Source organism: Lathamus discolor, chromosome 3, assembly GCF_037157495.1.
Source record: "Lathamus discolor isolate bLatDis1 chromosome 3, bLatDis1.hap1, whole genome shotgun sequence".
NCBI lineage: Eukaryota > Metazoa > Chordata > Aves > Psittaciformes > Psittacidae > Lathamus > Lathamus discolor.
In genome coordinates, this window is record NC_088886.1 from 125,028,626 (window position 1) to 125,052,065 (window position 23,440).

Here is a 23,440-nt window from a genome sequence, read left to right on the forward strand (position 1 = left end):
TAGAGAACCTCTTTTTCCAGTTTGAAGGTCTGTGCTGAGCTTCTGCTGTCCACAAATACTGTTTAGCATCTAGTTGCAAGGCTGTTTTGATTACATATGCTAGCAGTCAGGTTGTGACTAAACGGATATTGGCAAAGGTATTGAACTAAAACATAAGAGAAATGGAAACTTCTGTTTGGACTCCAGTGGGTTTTGGATCAAGCATAAAAAGAATAAAACTCTAAAGCAAATAAGGCAAAACTTCAAGTTTCCCACCCTGTCTGGCCTCTTGTAATCAGAGGTGCTGATCGAGATTGTTCAGCTATTGGATGCTATTAAATACTATCTTAAACTGAGGTAATTAAAAGAAATCTTCTGAAAAGCAGCAGAGAAAAGAACATTTCTGTTAACATAATCACTTCTGGATAAACAACACATAAACCAATTTCAATCCCAAATCTTTCCCAGGAGGTCACTAGGACTACATGTGCTCTTCAGTTACTTAAACTGGGTTTTACTCTCCTTCTCTAGGCAGAAGGGTGACCTGCTCAGGCTTGTCCAGGTAAAGAGACTTGGTACCTTTTGAAAAACAGATTGACCTCAGTTCTTCCTCATGCTGGTCATGTATTATTACTACTTTAAAGTAGCTAGGGACTTCATGCAAGAGCTGGATGTGTTTATTACCCTGAACACTGTTCAGCCAGTGTTAGACACAAGGCTCCGAACAGTAGGTGTGCCAAGTAATGGCAAGGAGCATTAGAAGAAATACAAATACCTGGTTATTGTTGCATTGTTATGGACAAGAATGGTTTCAAAATTCATCCTGAATTCCTTTGCTCAGTAAAGAACTTCTGTTCAGGAGGAAATGCTTTATGATGAGTGAAAAGGACTCCCAGTTCTGTCACCCTACATTCCATCTTGCTTTTCCAACCTACCCACTGGCATTTCACCAGTTCCACATGTAAGTGACCTCTTCCCTGCACCACTGGCTGCTGGGCTCTGTACCACACATGCCCGCTTCCATCAGCTACCAGCCAGCCCTGGGTACCAGCCCTCTGAAAACAGGCAGCAGTTGCGAGAGGTAGTTCGAACCCTCCACCTTTTGGAGGTTTTCAGGTGGCACAGCTAGAAGAAGCACCATTGCCAGATTTCCTGGTGCTTTATGGTCCAGGCAACAGGACCATTTCCCTGCATTTTCCAGTTAGTGTTTAAGAGAAATTTATGTGCTTGTGGCATGACCATTGACTAGTGCGTGTTATGAGAGAGCGGGGTGGAGCACAGTCTGGCCAAAACCAGCACGAGCTTTTCTCTGTCAGTTCTCCAGGGATGGTTTCATTTTGTCACCCTCAGTGAGAGTGTCTTATGCACTTGCACAATGAAGGATCTGATTAGTTGAAGTTAAGGAATTTGTAGCAGTCCATAGGGATTTCTACCTTATAATTATTCTTAGGAGAAAGGCTTCAGCTTAGTACCAGAGCGTTCCCTGTGGCCAAGGAGGAAAAAGGACAGCTGACAGAACTTGGTCCCTAGCCATTTTTCACCCACCAAAGCATGGAAAACTTTGGAGAAAGTCCCACCCCGTAAAGAGCTGTGGGACATTTCCACTTATCTTTTCCCAAGTGACCACCTGATTCCAAGGGTGATGAAGAAATCATTTGCGTCAGCAGCTCTGTCTGGAAAGTATTCTTTTGCAACCCTTACTTTCTCTTTATTCAGATTAATTGCTTTTCATTTGAATTTAGCTTTAAACTTGACTGGGATGAACTTCTCTGCGGCATTCAATAAAAAAAATATATCCCATGCCTCTTACATCCTTTAATATCTGCACAGTAGCAAGACCTAAAAAGCAGAAACACTGAACCATTTTGGTTCAGGGGTGTCACTTATTTCTGTAAAAGCAGCCTGTGGTGTCACACATATCAAGTAAGAAGTGACCCTGTTCTTGACTGCACAGGTCATACAACATAGCTCACTGAATTTGCAGGCTGAGTGCTTCAGAAATTATATTTCTCTTCAGGGACTGTTGTGGAAAGACATCATGGTAGAGAGCTGTGTTTCAGTCCTCTGCTTTCTAAAGCTTTGTGCTCACCCAGAAAGTTCCCTCTCCTCCTTGAGTAGGAATGCCATTTCTCTAAAAAATCCATTCTTACTAATTCTGTACCCCTCCAGATTTTATGGAAAATACATCTTACTTGACAGCTGATGGCAAATGGTTTGGAGGGGATTTTTCTGATTTTGTACTGTACTCTGGGAGTCATTATTATCACACTGGGCTAACAGGTTTAAACTGAAAGAGGGTAGATTTAGATTAGACATTAGGAAGAAATTCTTCACTGTGTGGGTGATGAGGCACTGGAACAGGTTGTCCAGAGAGGCTCTGGCTGCCTCATCCCTGGCAGTGTTCAACGCCAGGCTGGATGGGGCTTGGAGCAACCTGGTCTAGCAGAAGGTGTCCCTGCCCATGGCAGGGGGGTTGGAACTGTATGATCTCTAAGGTCCTTTCCAACCCAAACCGTTCTATGATTCTATGATCAGGGAGTTCATTGAAGAATCGATAAAGTACTGAAATAATTAGCACATCCAAAAAGTGTCTTTTAGGCTTAAGAGAGCAAAACATCAACACGTTCAATCTAAATGTAGTTACACAAGTGACTGAAATCAGTTGTATGGGTCATTAACAAGTCAAAATTTAAAAACTCTCTATGCCATCCTCCTGGTCTGTTACAGTACTTTGCTTTCACAGTAAGCCTGCACAACTGAGAGCAGGTAGCATTATCCACCTTAAAGGACCTTTAGTAACTATGAGTAGAATTGGAGTAAAATCCAACATGAAGTCCCAATTCTGCCTCTCTGATGGTGCTGGAAATTTTAAGGACAAATTCTGAAGCAGAGTGCCATGTCCTGTCACAGAGGTCATCACACCACGTTTTTTTTTTATGTACTCTGTATAACTGAATGTGTTCCCGTAAAGCCTAATCAGTGTTTGGAGAAAGTCCTAAGTACAGTAAGTCCTGCACAGTAAGTCCTGCAAACCAGCACCTTGGGAGCTGCTCATGGTACACTGAGGTGCCTACTGACTTGTAGTGTCGGTCACCTTAGCTCCTCCAGCGCTACTGCCCTCCAGTGCTACTGCCCTCTGAGGGAATGACTGACACAAAAGGTAAGTTTTGAGAGGCTTACCTGGAAATGCATAATTTGCATGTCCCATGCTGCCACCATCCACCAGGCTTCTTGGTCCTGAAAAATCTGCATTGCTATAACCTGAGTAGTGCACACAGGATGATGTGGTCTGCCTCTGTTAGGTAGGACTAGGACAGCTCCACTGTCTTCTTGGCCTTAAATCTGGATCCTTCTAGGCTTTCCTTTGGTATCTTTTGGGAGTTACTTGATAAATAACTGAAGTGGACTTAGCTCTCATGCAGTAATTTGGGGAACTGTATGATCCCCTCAAGTGTGACTCTCCATTAAAATTCCTCAGTCTTACCAAGAGTCCATGTTAGAGTACAGATAAATAATTCCTAAATAGAGAGGGGATCTGCAATTCTCATAAAATAGCAAGCAAACAGTGCAAAGAGAGAACAAAGTGACCTCCCTTCTGTTTTTCCTTGTATCATAGAGAATAACCCATTTCATCCCACTTACTACTGAGAACCTCCCTCATGGACTAGCCACTTGGTCACACTATATCCCCTATGCATGAAACCCAACTTGCAGCCCAAACCAGCCTATCTCCAGTCCCAAATTAATCCTGCCTTGACATCCTGCCAACTAATTGGGTTTACTAACTCAGCTTTAACAAAACATTGAGTAGATGAGGAGACGAATATCCACTTCATTAATCCTCTCCGTGATCTCCCAGTGCATTGTCCTTATAAGCGATAAGGGGCAAGCACACTTTGAAGACATTAAGCTACAAGCTGTTTACAAACAAATTTTCTCTCTTCCTCCAAATAGACAAGTGCTTACTGCTGCTTAGCATCCAAATTCAGGATAATTATAGTGACCTCCCAGCTGTCACCAACAGAATTGTGGAAGGCAGATTATGCACATGAAGTTTTCTACAGCTAAAGCCACCATATGTCCAGGTTTCAGTGGACACATTTCACAAAGCCAACCTTCTCCAGGCTGAAAAAAAGACTGCCCATTTGTCCTGAACTTGTGTATGTCTGGAATCCCTCCCAGCCTGGCTGACACTTGGACTGGAGCCATGACGCATGCTCAGATCCCTGCATGGAGGCTTCATAGAATCATAGAATAGTTAGGGTTGGAAAGGACCTCCAGATCATCTAGTTCCAACCCCCCTGCCATGGACAGGGACAGCTCACACTAAACCATGCCACTCAAGGCTTCATCCAACCTGGCCTTGAACACTGCCAGGGATGGAGCACTCACAACCTCCCTGGGCAACCCATTCCAGTGTCCCACCACCCTAACAGGAACAGAATCACCAATTTGAGCTGCCTATCTGCTGGGGCACAGCTTGAGGGGCCATGAAAATCCAGAAAGAGAGGGAGGCTCAACCTTAACGCTGCCAGCTTTCACTGGGGTACGTAACTGAGAGCTATCTCCTGCCTGCAGGTCCTGCGGTCATCTCCCATCATGGACAGGAGTGATTTGGGGCAGGAGGCGAGAGCCTCAGCTTTTTGGCAGGAGGCTACTTCTTCAGACAGGAGCTGATGCCCAGCATCTCTTCTGCGAGGTGTGCTCGTGGCAAGGTATCAGGATGCAAAACCTCCCTGCACAGCTGCCTCTGTGCAGAATGCCCCATGCCAGGACCTGGCAACCACAAAGATCTCATAAATCACAGGCTAATACAGCGTTAGCTAAGTCTTGATTAGAAAATGCTTGTAGAAAATGCTACACTGCTTGTAGCTCAGCTACAGAAGGGGAGAAAAGGTGATAGTGCTATAGGTGTGAAAGAACAAATCTCTAACTCCCTAGGTAATATTTACAATACTGCAGTGGGAGTTTGGTTAAGGAAGGAATGAGTCAGGGTTTGGGGCCTCATTTGGTAAACCAGTATTTTTTCACACAAAGAACTTGGATGATGTTGTGGTTTAACCCCAGCTGGCAACTCAGTGCCATGCAGCCACTTGCTTACTCCCACTGCCCCAGTGGAATGGGGAAGAGAATTGGAAAAAGGTAAAACCCATAGAGATATTTGAAATAATGTGTTATAATAATAACAATAACAACAACAATAATAATAAAAAGTAGTGAAAAGGGAGATAACAAAAAGAGAGAGGGGAATAAACCCCAAGAAATACAAGTCAATACACAATACATTTTCTCACCACCCACTCAACAATGCCCAGCCAATCTGCCAGCAGCATTTGGTGCCTCCTGGCCAAATACCACCAGTTTCTATACTGAGCATGACATGCTGTGTGGTATGGAATATCCCTTTGGCTAGTTTGGGTCAGGTGTCCTGTCTCTGCTCTTTCTCAGCTTCTTGTGCCCCTCCTCACTGGCAGAGCATGAGAGTGGAATGTCCTTGATGAGGGTAAGTGCTATTTAGCAATAATTAAAACATTGGTGTGTTGTTCACATATTAAATCCAAAACCACAGCACTATACCAGCTACTAATAAGAAAATTAACCCTATCCCAAGCCAAAACCAGGACAGGTGAATGCGTATTGGACTTGTTTAAGGGAGACCCTTCAAGTCTGACCAGATGAAAGCTGGGTTGTGCAATTCTGATTCATATTTTAGGATCACTCATGCTGTAATTTAAACCAATGAGATTATTTTTTTTTTTACTGACATGAATGGGAATAAGATTAAACATTTGCTCCATTGTGATTCCCTTGGAGAATGTGGGACTAGCATAAAGTTAGCTGATGCTCATTAGAAGTATCAAAATCTGGCCTACAAAAGCAAGCACATCTTCCCCCTCCATCAGGAAAAGTATGTCAACTGGGAGCAACACATTCATTTCTTCAGACAGATGCACACTTGAATTAAACTCCCTCAGAGTAAGGAGGATTATTCTGCCTTTGTATCTATGCAAGAGAAAGGCAGAGCTGATTCAAGACATTCAGCCCTAAGAGGTTTAAACTCTGCCAGTTCCTACAAAGTGTTGAAATTGATACAATATGTCTGGAATTAATTTTTCCTTGGATACTGCAGGCAGGTTTCAGATGTGTTGGTGCCTGCTCTGCAAATGAAGGAGTGACTGTAAGATTACAGATAGCTGGTTTGTACTTGCAGCATTTGGGAACAAAGAGTGGAAAAGAAATCCAAAACACGAGCAACAGATATAAAAAGCAGGAAAAACACAGAGCCATCACTAACAGCTATACAGCAAATGTAGGAGCGTAGTCCTACCCCTTAGTGGGAGTACCACGCTGCTCAACACCAAATAGACTGAAATAGGACATGTCATGGGTGGGAAAGAGGAAGGAATTAAAATCAGCCAGAGTCCAAGAAAGTCTGGTAATGGAGGATATTTAAAATTTATCTACCTTTGTTCTGATATAATTTCTAGGTTTGGGTTTGTTGGGTGGTTTTGTTTGGTTGGTTGTTTATTTTCCTGTGGGGGTTGGTTTTTGTTTTTGTTGCGTTTTTTTCCACACAGTGTGATAGAGCAGTTATTGCCAAAATAGCTGTTTCATTTTCAGCAAAAGTGATGGCAGACCCGCCAAATCACCTGTCTCATACAGAACTGTTCTATAGCTTGTCTCATTCCTTCAGTGACGATCTTGTATTGCTGTGAAAGATTTTTCTGTCTGTGGGCATTGATCAGGATAGCTCCTGTGGCAGGGTCACATGTGGCTGTGCTGGTGGACAGTTAACTGCATCCTGTGACTTAGTGCCACTTAACAACTGAGGTACGAATGGGCATGGGCACAGGGGGAAGGGTTGAACTTAGTCCATGTTAGATCCTCTCCTCTCCCTCTCAGCTTGAGAAATCTGTGCTTGGTAAGTAGTTCTTGTGTGCACATTCTGGTCGGGAAATAAATATACTTTATTATAGGAAACATAGGAATAAACCCTAATTTAGTGGAAGCTGGATCAGCCACTCCTCCATTCAAAAAATACAAAACAACACATCACATTTCCCTTTTGTTTTGCTAATTATTTTTTAAGGCCAGACTTTACTACATTCATTAATATTTTACAGCATAGTAAAGAGGTAATCTTACATGTTTGGTAAAAATAGTTGAATCCAAGTGATGTGGTAAATTACAGTTGCCCCAGCAGCAAATCCACTTCAAACAAGTTTGAGGGCATAACCACTGAAAAATTAAGTAAGCACACTTGAAAGGGCTGAAGCACCCATAGGTGGGAGCTTGAACTCAGGCAAACCTATTACACTGGACCAATCCTGGTGTGGAACCATCCCCTTAGTAGTCAAAGAGCCTTGTCACAGGGCCAGCTGTGAACTTGCTGCTGTGAAACAGGATGAGGTGACAGAGCTGTAAGGAAACACAGTTTTGCTTGCCTTGCAGCCTCAACAAGTGAGATTCTGCTTTGATTGTACTGCCAGATGTCAAAGCAATGGTGAATTGCCAACCCCAGCTAACTAATGTCAGAGGAGGAAATGTGAAGTGCTGACAGGTATAACCATCATATAAAATGCACTTGCTCTGTAAAGGATAGGTCCCAAAAGGCTCATAGCATATGCATGTACCTGCTTGGACAATGTGGTCTGTGCAGTGATGTGCATGCTACTTCAAGCACCATTAGATACTTTACCTTATAAGGGGGGACTTATTGTGAAAGAGTGTTTGGACATTTCCACTGTAAGCATAGAAATATATTTGGGGTTGGAGGCAAGAGAGGTGATAAATGAGAGTTGCTCACAATATTTACTGTGTTTATGCTTCTCATAGGTGTGGGGTAGGAAAGGGATGAAGGGGTTGTTACTGCTGTTCTTAAGGAAGAAGAAAGTGGGAGCACAGAGACCCAGAGGAACAGACTCACTTGCCAATGGTCTCATTGGTGAACCTGTGGAAATAATAGAGATTACAGACTGCATTAGGATAAATGCCTTCTCTACTAATAAGTTAAACAAGATGTGAAAAAAGCCATGCACGGAGATGTCAAAGCTTGAGCGATGAAACCACAGGCATATTGCTCCCTTGGGTTCATGTACAGGCAGAGCTCCATTGCTTGCTCTCCCAGGTTTAGGAAGGGTCATCTCCATCCTACCCTTTCCCTCACACTGTACTGCAACCTGAGTCCTTAATAGCATTTATCTTCCCCACTCCTTTCACAAAATCTGTGGACACTTGATACATCTCAGGTCTCAATTTCCCTCCCCCTATCAACTAGTTTAAATTTGGGTGGTGCAGCTGACAGTGATGGGACTGGGAGGAGAAGGATGTAGATGGCAGACGGTGCTGTTGCATAAGCCTGTTTTCTAAAGGAAATGTGGCTAAAAATTGAACGGTATTTTATATTGCTGATTATCAGAAGACACCATGAAACCTCTGCCAATGAGGAGCACAGTATATATGTGTTGAAGTGGACCATGTTTTCATCAGCACAAATATCAGGGTAACAAAGTAGAAAATCTGAGTGGCTTTTGGTTATTTAATTTGGGTATCAACATAGCTTTTACACAGGGGAGGGATCTTAGATTTAGTTAATTATTAAGCAGGTTCTCTTGCTGCCTGATCACCAATAATGAGGTTATTGTGAAAACAGAGGAGAGAAATTTTGAAGCCTCATGACCATACTATTGTTCAAGCCCTGATTACCTGGCCAAAATCCTACTCTCCACTGAGAAAGTCTTTGCTGAGATTAGTGCAAATGCTTTTGATTTACAGTGGGACATGAATTAGCCAGAATGTACCCAGAGGAGAGAGAGAATGCTATTTAATATGATTAAAAAATGAGAAAGAGAAGCTGAAATAGCTTTTGTCTGTAGCATAATACTGTTCATGAAGAGTTGTGACATCTCTGCATATCCCAGGGCTAGAAAAGCGTGATGTTTTGATATTCGCTCCTTAAAAAAAAAAAAAAAAAAAAGTCACGCAGCTAACAATCACTTTTTTGGGCTATAACAGCTCCATATCCACTTAAAATTACTTGAAAGATACTGGAAGGCAAAGCACTCAATAGGAATACGTAGTCTTTGAAGTACCTTCTTCACAGTGCTCTAGAGATCCTGGTAGTGCAGGGGTTAACCTGAGGCTAGGGAAAGTGCTGGGAAGATCAGAACTGGGCGAGCTTTGAGGATGGGAAGGGATTTACTGTGAGCTTTGGAATATGTTTGTTCTAATTTTGCTCTGGAAATGAAGATAAATGAATAAATACACTGAAAAGCAAGAGCATGGAGGAGGCAATGAAAGCAGCAGCAGCAGCGTGGACATGGTAAGGATGCTCGCCACAAAGCAGCAATACTATTACAGCAGAGACCAACGGCTCTGACAGATGCTCTCTGGACTCCCACCTGCCTGCAGCTGGATCAGCTGCCGAGGGCCAGCATGCAACCCCGACCTGCAATGGTAGCCCAGATCTGGACCATCACATGCAGGTCACCAGTAGGCAGGACTGCAGCAGCACTGGAGGATTTCAAAGCCCCAGAACTGATTCTCCACCCCATCACAAACATTCTGTCCCTCACAAAGCACAGAGATGCGGCCTCCCCATTTCCTGTGCCAGCTGCTAGGATGTGCTGCCTCATTTTAACCAAATGGTAAATGAAGAAATAAGAAATCCAAATACCATGGCTGAAAGAGAAACATTGATTCCTAGAAAAACTCCCAAGGCCTTTCTGCTTCTTATTTCTTGTGTCTGCTCCCCTCATAAAATGGGCAACAACCGAGCAACTGGGGAAGAGAAAGGAAACTTAGATTACACAAAATTTTGCATTAGGGACTCTGGTTTGAGACCTCGGTATCTATGTGAACCTAATTCTTCTCTTTGCTTCATTTGCTTCCCCTGGTTCCTTCAAGCACATTGCCTTACCAACGCAGCAGTAACAACGGACTTGCGGTGGGTGGGGAGATTCTTGGTTTTTTCCCCTCTTTTGGAAATACTTCAGAGCAACCATCTGTCAGCTCCCACCAGCCTGGAGAGCTGCTCTGACAGCAGATTCAGGCAGCATCTCCCTGCTCAGCACCAGTACTGCAAAAGAAGGGGACAGGGGAAGAGCAGTGCAGGGCTCGCGAGCAGAGCTGAGGGTTGCAGCTGGTGTGAACGCTTTTGCTGAAGTGAGAAACCACACCAAATAGATTCTCTCACACATGCACATGAAACTGCTTGCTTGCTGCAGTTAGTCAAAAGCAGAGATTTTGTTTATTGCTTTCTGTGACAATGGGAAAGATGGTGTGGCTGTGTAACAGCCTCCTGTCCAGGTTTGGTGAGATCACCAGGGTTAAGCAGTAGCTTGGTTGGAAATGTCCCATGGAAGCAACATGCTATAGGAAAAGGGCTGCTGGGAGCTGATCTGGTGGTGAACTGAGAAGAGATGAGGATCATAACTTAATAATTTCATGCATCTTTATTGTTTTCAGGCGAGTTTGCCAGAGGAATGGATAAATATGACATGGCAGAAGTCAGTACTGAAACCAATAAGCACCAAAATGAGGTGAGTTTCTGCTGCGTTTATATTACACATGAACAGTGACTCTGCTTGCCGGAGTGAATGTCTCTGTTGCACGTGAAAAAACAAGAATCAAACTCTATACCCATCCATCCATCCAGCCAGCCATCCATCCATGAGTTTGTTCTGGATGAGCTGGTACAATTACTCACTCAAGAAATAGACAACTTACTTGCATTTACTTGAAACCCCATAAATCTGCTTTTGAAGGGCTTATAGCAATATGCTGATGGAATACAATAATTCCAAATATTTAGTTACCAACTGTTTACCAACTTACCAAACTATATGACAGATTTACCTAATACCAACAATAGACTGGAAGTCAAAAAAGCCCTCATAATGTTCTATAATTCGAAACTCCACCACCCCCCCCCCCCCCCCCAGTTCCAGACTTCCATGATTACCCCAAACCTTTGTGCTTTTTCCCCTGCTGTCTGAGAGGTGACCTCCATTTCCCACCCTGACTTCTTCACATTCCCAGGCTATCATTCCTTTTTCCTGCTGCAACTGCTGTGTGAACAAATCTACACATCATTTAACATAGTGTAAGTCCTGCAGCCAGACTAACAAAATTATCCTAAATTATCTGTGGCTCTAGGGTGCAAACAGCCAGCTGGTGCTGGCCACCAGTTTCCGATGCTTTCAATCTACAGCTAGCATAGGTAGAGGCAGAGTGGATATCACTGTACCCAGGTACTATATACACCACAGCTGAAGCACAGATAGCTTTATTTGCAATAGGAGCTGAGAATACACTTGCTTCTTATGTGGCAATATGGCTGTATATGGTCAGAGGCTCTAGGTAAATGCAATTTTTAAGTAATTTTCTTTTTAATGAAACTTTAATGCCGTAGAAATCCATGGGAGAAATAGAGGAAAAAGATCTTACTACATACAAGAAAAGCTCACTCTTGTTTGATCTGTCTCTTGTACCCTTTGGAAGCAGATATATTTATTTACAGCACAATCTCAGCTCCACTGAAGTCAGTGGGGAGTCTGCCACCAACTTCAGAGGCAGCAGGCTGGTGCCTCCAAGGCTGGTGCCTCCAAGGAGCGGTTTGCTGCGCATGCTCACCTCCTCTGCTGCAGAAGCCTCTAATGTATGCCCTTTGGCTGCTTGCTGTGCTAAACCCACTTATCTGAACCATGACAGCATAAGAAGCAGTTTCAGTGATTAACCCACTTTTGCTGCCATAAAACTAATCGAGCTGCTTCTTTTTATTTACTAGGGCAGTCCATTTTAAGTTCCCAGGTGCTCAACTGTAGGGAGGGGACAGTAAGTTTTGCACGTTTAAAATGGAGTATTGTATTCATTTAAGGAGCAAGAGGGGAAGGAAACAGCGAGTGATCCTTTCACCGTCAGAGGATTGACAGCTTGGCAGCCTCCAAAACAGAAAAGTCTTTGTTTATTCCATCATGGCCATGGTGTCCACAGCTGTCAGGTCAGAGCTCCCATACTGGCCAGCTAATAATATCAGGAAGAACCACTGTATCCAAGTCATCATGGACAAGCTGAACAGATCCATCAAAATGGGGTACGAGAGCCAAACCAACAGGTCAGGCCATGTTTCAGGCAGCTGATGAAGATTGGGAGTCCCTGGAAATCTAGGAGGGTTAAAAGGCTCAACACGTCTATAAATCTGTGACATGAAACTTCAGGGAAAATAACAGTGCAAGAAAGCTGTCAGATGCAAAGGAGGAGGGTGGTTGGAGGGTACTGCTTCCCTTTGAAGTGGGTTAGCAGTGTTAAATACGCACTTCGAAGAACAATCATAATCTGAAACTGTCATATATCCCACCTCCAACTGTCCTTTCCTGGCTAGGGTGCATGAGCAGTGGCTCCCGCCAGCAAACTGTGTGTGAATGAGTGGAGAGGCTGGTGGCTGAGGAAGTCCTGAACCACGGGATTAATATTCACATGTCAAGTCCTGAGAGATGCCAACCTGAGTTAAGCCCGCTGCACCGGGAGAGTGGGAATGGATGCGGGGGCAAAGGGGATGAGCAGGAAACACTGCTGAGTTGTTGTAATAAGAGACAAAGCAAAACACGTGCTATCCTCTTGATTTCTAGCAACAACAGTTCAGATGAATGCCCATTGGATGCAACACCTGCCTTGGGGCCACAGAGCCCACCTTCCCTCTGCTTTATAGCACTGAAGAGCACAGGTGATGGCTGTCAGTGGTGGCCCACTGGAGGGGTTAAAGGCTGCCCACCTTCCCCGGCCAGCTCTTTTCTCAGCTCCAGGTCAGGCAGATATTGAGCCAGCATTTAAACCAAAGAGCTTTGCCCACACCTTCCCTCAGACAACTTCAAACTGCAACTTAAGCAAACGGTCCCTGGCTGCGAGTCAGAGCAGCATTGCTCACCAGCATGCAACCAGTACCTGCCCTGTGCCTCTACCCACTGGTGTTTCAGCTACTTGCAAAGTCCTTCTTCTTGCTTCTCACTTTTCCTAATCCACAAGAGACATCTCCTTCCTCCTTTGCCTCCTAGGAGCCATGACAAGCATCTAGCAGAACTATTATCAACACTTTGTTCTTCAAAAAGCCATTCCATTGCACTTGCTGCCCCTTTCAGCATAGTGTTTGCACCAGCCCTGCTGCTCTTACTGTGTATTCCAGCTGGGGACTGGGGAAACCTGGTGTATGAAATGTTGTCTTGAAAACATTAAGGTTATTACTGAGATAGGGACCTTTCAGAGATGCTGCAGCAGGCACACTGAGGCTGGCTGTTATGTTGGACAAATGTTTGCTTTGCAAGGGACTGATCAGCAAGAGCTCAGGCAGTAAGGCAAACTTTAGCCACAACTAAGCAAGCCATTGGAGGACTTGCTAAAAAAGTCAAATGAGATAATAATCTAAGTAGAACAAAGGAGCAGTTAATATCTCTCATATATTTTAAACTCTAGAAATATGGAAGACAACTGGCTTGGACCCTGTGTTGTCTCTTCCCTTTAGCTGCAAGTACCAGTAAGACTAATGAAGGTGTCGGTAAGAAAGCAGCTTCATTTGTAACAGTAACTGATTCTGAATTTGCTTGAAAATTCTAATAGTTTTCAGCTGACTCAGGCAAAAGGGCAAGATATGAACACTACGGAAAAGCTGAAGTGAGATATGGAAGTGTGAAAAGGAGACAAACATTAGAAACCTCTGAATGAGGAAAAAAACCCAACCCCAACCCCCCCCCCCCCCCCCAATTTTTACAAGGGCTTTCAGGTGCCAACCAGGTGCCCACAGCAGGGAAAAGGAGACTGAGGAGCACTCTACCCAGTCGGGTTGAGTTTGCACTCAGGAATTCCTCCCAGGAGCCACAGACAGAGTCACAGAAACAGTTTCCTTAAAAGCAGCTGGGATATTGCTAGGTTTTGGGCTATGAACAAAGGCTAATGAGGCAATGGAAACAGAGATGCACCTCCACTGAAATAAATCCATCATGAACAGCAAACCCACTGCATGGCCTGTGCCCCTGCACTGTCCCAGCTGCAACAATCCATCTGCTTGTTGGTGTTCCCTGGGACATCCCAAAGAGCACACCTAAATCCTCACCCCTCTCTACGATTTCTTTCCCATGTTTTTCTCTCTCCATCCCCACATGCTGCTTGGGCACTTCACTCCCTGATGTGGCCTCTAAGCCAGCTTCCCATCTGCCTTCCTCTGTCATCTTCTTTGCCTCTTTGCAGGTCAAAAGCCAGTATGAGATGAGGCTAATCTGAAGCTACACAAGGCTAACTGGCAGACAGATGCCACCAAACAGAAGACACGGCCCTCACTTTTCCCCTCACCAGGGGCATTAATAATTTTGTCTCCAGCCATGGATTTCTACATTGAGCTTATGGAAAACTTTTTCTCTCTGAGGCCTCCATCAATCTGCCTAGTATGTTTATATGGCCAAAAGATTCAGACCATCACAGGCAGACAGAGAACCAGGCAGAGGGACTGTGTGGATGCAGTCATCTTTGGGAGCTATATTAAAGATCTGGACTGCTATATTTCTGCACACCTGAACCAAAAGAAATGTGTAACAAAAGGTGTTTTACTAACTTCAAAAGAAAGATTTCTGGGGAGCTGACAGATAGCAAATAGCTTTATGCACATCACCAGGTGGCTGGCAGGTGCCACTAGAGAAACAAAGTCCATATTTCTACATGCATCATTCACCCTTTGGGAGACACTTCTTTCTCAGACTGACATTTCAGTTACATTCATTCCCTGAGGCATTTTACAGAAAAACACAGTAATGTATTTGATTGTTCAGGAGGTACTGAACTTTACACAGATGACATTTGGAAACACAGAGCTCATGCCTGGGAGATCCAACTGCCTTGAAAGAAGCGTAGCTGCTGTACTCAATTATATAGAAAAGTAGCTTTGGTGCAGCAGTAATACCGAAACAGGAGAGAAGTTAGTGCTGCTGGATTGCGCCAGTGTACTGGAAGTTTGCAGTAAAGCTGCTAAAAACGAAGGATAGAAAAGACTTCTTTCAGTGAAAGCCTGTGTGTAGAGAGCCACTACCCTCTGGCTGGCTGAAGCCAAAGTCCGAGAGTGCTGTTGGGATAACAACCTAATAAACATGAACCGTTAATGTCTTAAGAAACCAAGGATGTTTCCAAGGTCCCAGTCCCAGCACTGAACACAAAATTAAATAATCTGTCATGTGCTTTAGATAATGCCTCAATTTAATAGGCTGAGGTGCAAGCAGCAGGTGTGGGTATGTTACTCCTCATTAGCCCCCACAGAGGAGTTGATGTGAAGTACAGCGGGTCCACATAAGAATATGCCACATATGTGAAAATGTGCGGAGTCAGCTTCTACCCTGTGTTTCGCATTGTCAAACCACAGAACTCCGTGGAACTAATCTGTCTCACACCGACAACAGAAACGACAAATATGTGCAGCCAATGCAGAGCTACAGCAACACAAGGTAAGCCAAAATCCCAAACCTGCTGTCATGAGAGCAGCTCCTGGGAGATGCTTCATATTGTGAATGTGATAGTGAGTGAGTGGCCTTGGGCACGGGGGTTGCAAATGTAAGGCAGCTCTGTGGTTAGAGGAAGGTGAGCCTGTGCCAGGGCAGATACAGCCTCCAACTCCCAGAAGAGAAGACAGCCAAGTTAACCAGCATGGTCCAGAAGCCGTCCACTTGCTTAAGTGACCACTTGGCTTTCTCCTATGGCTGATAGGAGAAGCTGGCATGCAAAACTGTAGCCTGGAAAAGGACATGGGCTCCTGGCCAGTGTGAAAGACTTTATCTGATCCCAGTATGCTCCACAAACCAGCCAAAGCTGGGCATTCAGCCCCATCAGTTGCATTTACCCCGTCAGATGTGAGAGCAAATGTAAAGTCATAACGCAGTGCCATGGATTTAGGGAATCTGGCACCAGAAGAGAAAGTCCCTGGCACGAAGTCAAGATATGACAAGTTTATGTAAAGCCTCAGTTTCTCACACATGCAGTCTCTCTCCTTTCTGAGTACATACTGAAACATGTTCTCCTCCCTGGAAAAATCTTGCCTTCCTTCTTTCCAGCCAGAGCGTGCAAATGGGTTTCTGAACCTTAGTACATCATTTACTGCTGCTGTAAATCTGGAACAATGTACACTATCAGATGTGCAGTTCTCATTTATAAAGCAAGATTTATGGTTTCACCCCTTAGATCTGCAGATGGGTTTTATTGTGATTTATGCCTGTGTCATGAAGGACCATATATAAGAATTACCTGATGTTATCAAGGGACCTATTCTTTTCAGCCCTTATCTTTCTTCTGAAAGCAGAGACTACTTAATCACTGTTAGCCATATACTGAGTGCAGTGTTCTCTGCGATTTACCCATATCCCTGTTTTCAGTATTATTAACTTGTGATGTTAGGGCTAACCCAATGAAATACTCACAGCACATGCTGAATTGCAACTATATATACACAATTTATAAATGGCTCTTCGGTGACCATGTTGGTAAATATAATTACAGTCTTAAAGGAGACATTACATCAACATTAACTGAGTGCCAGCATGAAACTGATGTATGAAAAAGGCTCTTTGGGTCCTCTGAGTAAAATAATTAGGTTTCCACTGTTACTGGTAGAGGCTACACCTCAATAGCATAAGTTGTAGGGAAAAAATCCCATTTTTGGGAAAAGTGGAAGCTAGATTTCTGAAAGTATTCAGCCATCAAACCACCACTGATTTAAAAAGGCATTAAAACACTACGGAGAATCTTGCTTGGAGAAGCAGAGGAGCACCCAACAGAGTCTCATAATACCCCATGCATTAGACTTACATGATTTTCACTAGTGCCTCATACCTAAAGGCTTGTCAGAATGGCACTTAGGTTTCCCTACATTTCTTCCAGTGCTGACATGCCCTCAGATATCAGGCTGATAACCTGTTCTTTCTTGAAAAATAGTAAGTCATAGGCTCCTAGAGGCGTTTTGGTATCTTACAGTCATTGGAATTGCCTTTGATGGTTAGGGTCTACTGCATAAAAAAGATAACCTGTGCCCCTTCGGTGGCTTTTAAACATCTGCAGTGATTGCTAGAAGATGCTGCAGCGTTTCAATAGATCTGTTTACTCTCAAAGATACTGACCCAAAACATGAAGCTCCAGCACTGCATCCTATTTTGCAAGGGCTCCTTGGCCATATAGGTATGAGAGTCCTCTTCTCTGCTATTGGTCCAGCAGAGATGGGAAATTTCTTCACTCAAAAAAACCTCACACAAGCCTGCAGTGAGACGCAGTCTTGCTGAGAAGAGTCTTTGAATCTACTTCAGCCAAGGGGTGAATTAGCTCTTGGTTTCCTGCTTCTTGCTGATCGCAGCACTAAGAAACAAATGACATGGTTTAGTGGGAGGTATCCCTGCCCATGGTAAGGGGGCTGGAACTAGGTGATCTTAAGGTCCTTTCCAACCCTAACTATTCTATGATTCTATGAAAATGTGTCATTCCAGCAGCTGTGACTGCCTACTGTAAAGAGAAGGGCCCAGGTGTGTTTGTGGCTCCACCTGTACAAACAGGTCTCAGTAGTGAGAGGGGGCATGAGCCCAGTCTTGGTCTAAAGCACCACAGACCTACCATAAGGGCAAACCTCAAGTCTAATCACACATTCATCTAGATGAGAGGATAATGGCAACAACAGCCCTCTTCCCCGCTTCCATTTTTATCTTGGCAGTAACAAGTACTCCCAGGTAAAAGGTTAGGGCAGAGTACTAAGCCCTCAGAAAGCATCAGGCTGCAAGATGCTACTGCTGAACCTCCTCCCATGTGCTATCTGTTGGCCTTTTCCTTCTGCCTGAAGATAGCGGCAGCTATCTGCAGTGCTCTCTTATTTCAGGGAGGGAATTAAAGTGCTTTCAAGTGGCATTTTCCTCCCTGCATCCCCCAGGACATTTGTGAGAGCAGCAAGATAGGAATTGGAGGGAGCACTTTCATACTCCAGGCTCCACAAAGCTTTTTGCTTTGCAGGAGAGGAACTTACCATGCATAGATCCCTGGTCTTGCTTTGCCTGCCATAATGGTACATTCTTCCTCTCTCATGCAGAAAAATCCCTTTCATATTTCTGGAAACAAAATTGGGAATTTGGGTCATCTAAAAGATTGTACAGAGGATGTCAGGGTTTGGTGGAATGGTTCATGGCTTTAGGAAACTACTCCCACAATTTGAGTCCTGGCTGTTTTTTACATCCACATGAAGGTTTGTGATGTGCCAAAACTTTGATCTTGGCTGCTGGCACAGAACCCACAGAGGGAGAGGTACTGGACTTAATTTGCTGCAAATCATGTGGATATAAGCTGCTAGGAAGTCCTTTTAGGAGCTCAAGAGTGGCCTAAGCCGTTTTGTCTGAGGTATTCTTTGTGCATGCCTACCAGGCTGAGCCACTGCAGGGATTTAGGAAAAGGAATGATAAATTTCTGGATTCCAAAGAGAGCTGCACATGATATTCTGAGTGGCTCAGCCTGGACAGGATGGGAACACTTCTGAGACCCAGATATCTCAATGACTGTAAACATCTGGGGAGGTTTAAACCAGGAGGTGCCTTTGGAGTTTACACATGCTGAAGGTCTGTCAAAAGCTGAATAGTACCTTTTCTGCATTGCAGTATTAGATTTAGGCACATCTATCCCCCTTTTAGGCTTAAATCCTTAAGCAGATCTTGTTCATACCATTCAAATTGATTTGGAGAATTTTCTTACCCGTGTGCAACTTCCCAATGACTGTTCCATTTGCTTTCAGGTCAAGAGCCTAAAGCACCCCAATTTAGATTCTTAACTGTTAAGTAATACATATTTTTATCAAAGCAAGTAGAAGTCTTAAAAGAGGCATAGATTCTTACCCAAATCTCAGCTTTCAGCAGCTCTTGTTACATCCATTTAAAAACACATGTAGGCAGGAGAGGGTTTTTGAAAGTATACAAATCAACAACTTCTTCATACTCCTATAATTCAAACAGCAATTTAAGGACTACGGGATTTGACCCATTCCTAATGCTTTCTATTACATCTCCCTATTTTCTCACACAGACAGAAATTTAAGAACAAAAACCTCAGCCCCAGAGGAACATCTCAGATAGTGCAAGTACATGAAAATGAGAGGCTCTAATGCTCAGTGTTTTGTAGCTTTCTAAGTGGGCCTAGAAACATTTACAGCCTTAGCTAATCACATTACATTTGCTTAATTAATGGGAAGAGCCTAAGCTCTCAAGCTGACAGGCTTTGATAGATGTGTACAGCTGCCCTGGCTTTCAGCAGCATGTGTGTGCTTAATGGGAATATGGTGGGGCACAATAGGGGATGCAAAGCCATGAAATAAATGTACTATATGCGAATGGAACTCCCATTCGTGATTACTCTGCACCTGAGAGGGAGAAGTAGCTCCAAGCTGCCTTTGTGTGAGCTGGACATGAGACTGTGCAGGTATCTGACCCATCATTTCTTCATGGAGGGGACAGCTCTTTCCCTGGCACAGCCCAGGCAGATCACTATGCCCTGGGTCACCACCCTGGGGTGGAGGGGCTCCCACCCACTTAACATCCCTTTAGGCAGCTTGAGAGAACCTTCTTGTAACGAAGAGTTGGCTATAAACTAGAGCTAGAGAGTGGAGAGAGTTTCAGTGGTTTCCTAGGCAGGGAAAGAGAAATCCTGCGATAGATGGCACAGATCACCTGCATTTTTCAGAGCTTCCTTTGTACTTCAATGAGAAAACAGCCTTGTCTCTTAAATGATCTGCCCCTCCAAATGACTTCTCATATACTTGCGCACACGAGCCTGAAACACATGATATAAGCAGCTGCCAGGCCAACTACTCTAATGATAATCGAGCCAGTTGTGCATACTTTCATACATCATACCCCATTGCATCCGACTCTTACGCACCCTGTTACCAACTGCTTCTTGTCTGTTTTCCCCAGGAAATGGACTTTATCAATGTGATTTGCGAAACACCCTCCAATTCCAGCTGGGGAAATCATACTCTCCCCCATTTCCCTTCCATCACTTTCTTCAGGGCTTTAAGTTGCACAGCAGGGCCAATTAGGAATTCAAACCAGGTAGAAAGTGAATATACAGTAGCAATGAGAGCCAGCGGCATGATTGATGATGCTTATACAAATGCTTCTGGCTTGAAAAGCAGTGTCTGGTTTGATTCCAGAAGCTGTGTCTAATTTCAAAAGGATCTCATGAAAGGAAAGAAAAAAGAGGGTTAGCAGCACATGCTGCAGAAGGCAACTTCCATAGATTATTCCATCCCAAAAAAATCAACCAATTACTAAGAGCAAAGAGTGAGAGAACTAACAAGAGCTTTTACTCATACTGATCCTCCTGCACATTAACTGAAATAGGCCTCAGACTCTGGGTTTTTTTTCTGCAGGATTCCCAGCAATTAGAGTTGCATTGGCCTAAGCGTGGTTTTAAACTTACACTGTTACATGTATTAAAAAAATAGCTTAGGATTATGGAAACCTAAGTAGCTACTAATGACAGTGAAAAACCAAGCTTTGTATTTCCCATTATTCAAATGGATCTGTGCAATTTTTGAAGAAAACAAGAGGTTTTCTTACATCACCTCTGATTTTTACTGACATTTGCTAGCAATGCCCATCTGTGGGTCTGTGCGTTCATGTGTAGCTTCGACATAGTTACACCAAACCCCTCAGTCCTTGCCTGTCTTCTTCATCAATCAATGGCCCTTCAGTACTGTCCTGGCACATCCCCTTCTGCCAGCCATGGCAGGAAGGGAACAGAAATCCTATGAAAAAAGCCGTTGACCCAGATTTATCCTGGAAACTGCCAGGCCCAGGAGCAACAGAAGATGAATGCTGGCTGGGTGTCGAGGAAGCGTGCGGGCCTGCCAGCTCTACAGTGACACAGGTGATGAGCTAGTGGATATCTGGATGTCTGCCAGAGGGGCTGCTGGGCTCCTGGAAATCCTGGGCACATGCAGAGGGACACTGGCCTCTGTGCAGCAGGTCAGATGCATTAGCCTTCTTCCACATGTGTGGAGGCAATCCTGAATGATCCTGTTTGGGACGCTTGAAAACATACTTTTGGACCCAAAGGAGTCATTAGGGTTGTGTGTACAGGCTAACAGGGATGGGAGAGCCCCAGAAGCTCTAGGGCAAGTGCATGGGTCTTGAAAGGTGGTTAGGATTGACAGGAGAGCTGGAGAGCTTCACTAATACTCGGTACTGTGGGAAGTATTTGCATTAATTTAAATGAAGTGTCTAATTTTGGACTGTGGTCTCCAGGGGTCCTTGTATATTCACTGGAGAAAGGCTGGCTTTCATGTTGTGTGATCTGCAGCAGAGCCTGTATTACATGGGAGATGAGCCCATTTCATCCAGCAACTGCGGAGGCAGCCATGGTAGTTTGGACTCTTCGGACCCTTCACTTGCACACCTAAGTCAGACACAGAGTTAAACGCTGTGTCTATCCGACAGGGAGAAGTGTTTGTGTTTAAGAAGATGTCTGAATGGGATAGGACATCCCCTGCCCTAGAGACAAGACCTGCAATCCTCACTGGACAATATCCTCATGGTCCACAAGAGCCACTTCCTTCTGGGTCATGTCAGCATGACCGCTGTTCCTGGCCTTATTCTAGCTCTTGGCAGCAGTGTAAAACATGATTTCCCTTTATCCACATGTCTGAATCATACACTGGGTTCTGACCCGCACCTACTGCCATCAGTCTGTGTGTGGTGCAAATGCTACATGGTTCAGAGGTGGGTATATCATCCCTCTGGGTAAGGTTAACCATGATAAGACATCCTACCTCTCTAAAAGCTTTTTGCTCCTTTGATGACTACTACTTCATTGCTTTTAAGGGGGCGGGGGGGAGGGGGTGGGGGGAGGTAGGGGTGAAGGGGGGGGGGGTGTGGAGTTATCCTTGGCATCAATAGAGCTCTTCAAGTAGGTTTAGGGATTTCAGGGTGCTGGCTGTTCTTTTGTTTTGCAAATACTGAGTGAGCTGGAGTCAGATGGGTAATCAGGATGCCTGGTTTAAAGCATTGTTGCATGTGGCAATTCATTAAAAAGCCCCAGGGAATAAGAATGAGTTTTTTATTTTAAAAGCTATAACGTCTAGGACACACACAATGTTCTCTCTTAACCCAGATTTGTCACAGCCAGCTGCTATAAAATGCCATTCTGTGCTGTAAGCCATCTTCAATGTATTGTCATTATAATTGACAACAGATTTTTTATGTTTTTTTTCAAGTGACACTCGAGGAGGATTGGAGGATGACAGCATATGACTGCGTAAAATTATAGTTACGGAAACATGGGAAGAGCCAGCTCTTCCCAGAGAGCTTGTGGCTGTCAGGCAGGGTTTTATTTTGTGTGTCTGAAATGGGATTAAGCCAAAAGGCTCATGGATTTACTGCCATTTGTGCTCTGGTCCTTTATAGAACCAAGTAAGCCAGTGTCTATTTTGAATACACTGGATTAAGACCTGGCCTCACATTTTGCAGGGTTTGGGCAACAGAGCGAGTCTTTGACAGGGCCCGGTGAGCACAAGAAGGTCAGGGAGGGTGGGAAGAGCTGCCTGCACCACTGTCCTGGGCTTTCCACTCTGGTTGTGAATGAGCCCCTTTGGCTTGCTGGGACACCCCTGCCTTGCAGGCTGCTGCATTGTATGTACAGGGTGGGGGGGTGGGGGGGTCCTCCGTATTTGTTTTCAAGGTTGAAACAATCTCTTTGTCCCATTTACATTTCAGGCAAGCAGCCTTAAATTCCTTTTTGTCTAATTACTGCCTCTCCTCCATCTAAAGGGTCTCTACTCATCCAACTGACAGGGACTCCTCTTGTTCAGTGAAGTCCCTGCTCCCATGCCACCTTACAGGCACAGCCTTGAGCAGCAGGACTACATTTTAGATCCTACATTCAAAAAGTCTTCAGCAAAGAAGAAACATTAAATGCCACCAAGTCTTAGACAGATGGGGAGTCATCAGCAAAAATTGAAACAGAATGCTCCAGAAAGGTGATGCAATGAAGAAAGGCTCTTATACCAGCTGTGGTGTATAATATGGAGGGAATATAGAAAGGTAGTGATGGAGGAGTAAAGGCAAAGAGAATGAAAAGCAGATAAGTAGAAGGAAAACATGAAAGGAAAAATTATCTGAGTGCTGATTTTTGGAGAGCTGGCTTACTCTTGAAAGCTGCAAAGTACAAATGCTCTGCTTGAAAGAAGCCTGCACCAGCAATACAAAGCATTTTCTCTGTAATGCATGCATTTAGTGAGCACTCCAGATTATGTTGTAATGGTCTGCCATAAGTCTGTTAAGCCAGAGTACTGAGTGTACCCTTAACTGCAATAGTTTTATGAGGGTAGCAGGTCAGACGGACCACAGCCCTTCTGCAAACCAGGCCTCTTATTGTACTCAGCAGATACTACTTATCCTAGGTCTTAGACATTAAA

The 23,440-nt window shown here is 44.2% G+C and overlaps 1 long non-coding RNA gene across 1 annotated transcript; it reads right to left on the reverse strand.

Annotated features, from left to right (window-relative positions):
• Positions 1-16,051: 16,051 nt before the first annotated feature.
• Positions 16,052-19,124, reverse strand: LOC136011219 (uncharacterized). The gene is made up of 3 exons (XR_010611298.1): positions 18,864-19,124; positions 18,008-18,089; positions 16,052-17,352 (listed from the first exon to the last, which is right to left on the reverse strand). It is a non-coding gene; the product is annotated as an uncharacterized LOC136011219 (long non-coding RNA).
• Positions 19,125-23,440: the final 4,316 nt, after the last annotated feature.